This window comes from Gorilla gorilla, chromosome 4 (assembly GCF_029281585.2).
Source record: "Gorilla gorilla gorilla isolate KB3781 chromosome 4, NHGRI_mGorGor1-v2.1_pri, whole genome shotgun sequence".
NCBI classification, from domain to species: domain Eukaryota; kingdom Metazoa; phylum Chordata; class Mammalia; order Primates; family Hominidae; genus Gorilla; species Gorilla gorilla.
Window position 1 is genome coordinate 120746302 of NC_073228.2, and position 4009 is coordinate 120750310.

Here is a 4009-nt window from a genome sequence, read left to right on the forward strand (position 1 = left end):
TCAGGCTGATCTCGGCCTCCTGACCTCAGGTGATCCGCCTGCCTTGGCCTCCCAAAGTGCTGGGATTACAGGCATGAGCCACCGCGCCCGGCCCTATCTATACATATTTTAGGGGAAGAGAGGTATTCATCAACTTCCAGATCCTCCTTACGAAAGGCCTTTGGAAATCTCTAGCTAATGTGGTAAGGGACACAGTTTCTGCTTTCCTATATCATGGTCCTCTTTCCTTTTTTGTCTTTGGGTTTCTCTTCTGTGGCTTATGTCATTGTTGCCCCATGCCAATCCGTGATAAGATAATGTAGAATCTTCATTATTGCCTTTTCATTATTACTCCTCAGTTTGATGTTCTCAAATGGTAGTGTTCATTAGAAGTATCTGGAGATCTTGTTTAAAAGAAAATGCAGCTTCCTGGCTGCACTCTCAGAGATTTAACAGGTCTAGAATGGGCCCCAACTGTCTGTGTTTTTTTTTTTTTTTTTGAAATTGTTTTGTTTTAAAATTACCTTCCCAACAAACCATGAAACACTTGGATGTTACTTTATGGTTTTTCATTGAAAACATACTACACTGTAAATGGAATTTCAAAGTCAGACATAGAATTGATCAAAATCAAAGGACAATATTATGTAAGGACAATATTAAAAATGGATAGAAAAAGCTTCATTTGGTGAGGTTAATCTAAAGGATGCATAACCATGTCATGGTGGATGGATAAAAAAGGTGATAACCTTGTGCTTTTATTCAACTAAGGTACTTACCAAAACCTTAGGTTTTATACAGGTGTTAAGCTCCCACCTGGAAAGGGACAGTTTTCTATATTACACCTAAATTTACTTTAAATAACTGAAGCCCAAGGCAACAGTTGTTTAAAAGAACTTAACAGTCAAATAGCTACATAATTTAGTAAATTAAAATACAACTAAGACAGTGATAATTGAATGTCTCAAAACTATACAACTGGGGAAAATAACCACTGCACACAATTTGGAGGTTGTTAAAGTGACCACTCAGGAGGTTCAACAGTGCAAGACATGCTTTTCCAGTTACAAGCTCAAAATAGGAGTGCAAACAAAATTAAAGCTTTTGTTTAAAGTTGTAGGGTAAGGAAAGCTTGAAACTAATATTAAAAAGCTTCCCTCAAGGTCATCCTCCAGAAATGAAATAATCAAAATGCTTTTTCATGGTACAATTTTCCTCAATGAACTTTGCTGCAATGGCAAAACTGCATCCCACAAGTCGAGTCCCCTACTCACTCACCACATCTGATCAATGATCACATGGTGGTGAGCAAAGAGGAGTTATTAGCTCCCAGAGGTCCAATATTGATAGAAAGAGCCTTGAAATTTGGGATTCTGCCTTAGCCAGTGTACCTGAACCCTACAGAGAACAGATAAAGCAATGGGCTTTAATAGTCTCTTGTTCCTATAAAACTGGAGGACAAATGGATGAACAATTCCCCCTCTAGAGGCAAGCTGTTGCGGTGGAAGATGTTAAGCGTTTAAATAAACTAAGACGCCTCTCTAAAAAGTGGAGAAGTATAGAGGTTCAAGATCAATACCAGTGCAAGAGCTTTTTAAGTGAGTTGACTAGGCAATGCATGCATCCATCCATGCAAATGTAGGACATGGCCCCCAAAGAGAATTGAAAACATGTATAACAGCTGGGTAAGTTCCTTGCCAGTAGTTTATAAAAATATATAGTCAATACTGTAGAGGCTCCTTCTACAGTCAATACTATGGAAGTCCATTTTAGTTACCCATTACTTCAATACCAAAAAGCATTAACTACTTTTCAGACATTCCAGACAAAGGTCACTTATAACAAAAAGACGACTTAAAAAAAAAAGAACCAAGATAGTGTCCATTTAGAAAGTAGGTCTTTTCTTTCAAGTGAACAGGACATTTTCTGTATTAAACTTAACTTCTAGTCTGTCAAGACTGGGTTTAAGATCCTTACGTATGTATGTGCATATATGCAGAAACAAATTAACTTACTTTCAACATTATCTGCACAGAAAAAAGTTAACTCCTCAAAACATGATTAGAACAGGTCTGGTTAGTACAAATCTATTGCAAAGTAAAAAGATTCTGTGCATCAGTTCAATCAGGAGAAGCAGGAAAAGAATGTCCCAACCATAAGAGTTCAAGTTTAAGTTGTGTTCTGAAAGCCTAGAAGCTTAAGGGACACCATGTTGCTCACAGTATCCTGATATGCATAACTGCTTAAGGTACTAAGCTGTGTCTTCCTCTGGAACTAGAACCACATTCCAATTTACTTTCTATTCCGAAGACGTTTAGATTTCCTAAGAGAGTCTATGGCTTCCGTGGCCTTTTTTCGTTTCCGAGGAGACTCCTCATTCTGCCCGGACCCTGAGGAATTTCCTACAGCACTTTCCATTACTTCTCGTAGTTTGCGTTTAGCTCTGCCAACCGTGCATTTTGTTCACCTATGATCTGGGTCTGCTCTAGCAGTTTCTGGTCCTGGTCTTGAAGCTGTTTTTGCTGTTCTTGCACTTTGGTGCGAAGCTCAGAAATTTCACGCCTGAGAACAGTCACGCCAGCACCATTTGTTTTAACCTGCTGCTGGAGTTTGGTAACCTCTTGTCTTGAAGGATTTTGCTTGGAGAAGAGCTGCATTGTTGTTAGGGCTGCAGACGGTCCTGGAACTTTCCTGGGATGAAGCAACAGAGATTGGAATCCACGTATTTCATGAAAGTCATATTTAATAGTGACAGCCTTGTTTCAACAGCAGCAAGAATGTCTGCATGACGAGCTAATGAATGGTTTCTCCTTTCTGACTCTCTCCTTGGGAGTTGTGCTTTAACTTGTTTCTGACATAGATTATGGTACCTCTCCACTTTCAGAAATCCCTGATTCAACATTCTCTGGCAGACCAAGTCCATTCTTTTACAAACCAGGCGGAGCTGGCTAATTTCGTCGTAGGACATAAAGCTGAGGATGTTCTCGATGGCTACAATGGGCAGCGCCACAAGCGTGTTGTTTTGAGGCAGCTGGTCCGGAGCCAGTGCGGGGGCTGGGAGCGCCTGGGACCCCGGCAGCGGGTGCTGTGGCGCGGGCGGTGGGGGCTGTCGCTGGGTAGAGCCGGAGGCCAAAGAGGAGCCGCCGTCGCCTTGGCCGCCGCCTCCTTCCTCTGCCATCCGCTCCTCCGCCTCCGCCGCCATCTTGGGGGTTTGATCAACTGTCTGTGTTTTTAACAAACATGCCTAGGTCATTCCAATGTATGTGACCCATGGATTGCACTTTGAGAAACATTGCTTGAAAGTTTGCATTTGAAAACATTCCAAGTTTGTTTCAAATACAGCCTTTGCCAGAGCTTTACTCTACAAAACGCTGGTTGCCCACTTTGTTAAATAAACTCCAGGAACAGGTTTTGCTGCTTACCTTGTCTTGCAGCTTTCTGTATCTCAATATCCTGTTTGGCCTCTGATGTCTTTATCCTCATGTATTCTCTCCTGTACACTAGGGTAAAATAAAAGAATTTTTATTCTGCCAAAAGTGTAACTTTTAGATAAAGGTCCTAATTAAAAAGAAATCTCCCTATTATACACAGTCATGTATAAATACCATTAAGCACCCCTCAGGGGTCAATTATTGGATTTTTATTGTTTAAACAACTGGAAAGATATGCTTGTGGGTGGTCCAGTTTTTAGAAACATGATAATTATCTATTAATCAAAAAGATGTCTTCTGTTTTCATTACACTGTTTACATATATACATATATTTATTTATATATTAGAAAAAGAAAAGACAGTATACGTTCAGCAAATTTGATTCCTGCTTTAACTTCTAAATTATCCAATTCTCGTTCCCTTTTATTGCCACTGGCATACATTAAATAATGGGCACATGGTAATCCAGGCCTATACTTTGTTAACACCAGCCAGCCCTTTAATTCCAAGGATCTATCAAGCAGGCAACTGCCATTTTATGTGGTTAAAAAAGAGTAAGCAAGAAGATTGGTTTTTCCGACACTGAGAAGCAGAACAG

The 4009-nt window shown here is 40.2% G+C and overlaps 1 pseudogene; it reads right to left on the bottom strand.

Moving 5' to 3' along the window:
* Positions 1-2049: 2049 nt before the first annotated feature.
* Positions 2050-3189, bottom strand: LOC101124465 (F-box only protein 28-like; annotated as a pseudogene).
* Positions 3190-4009: the final 820 nt, after the last annotated feature.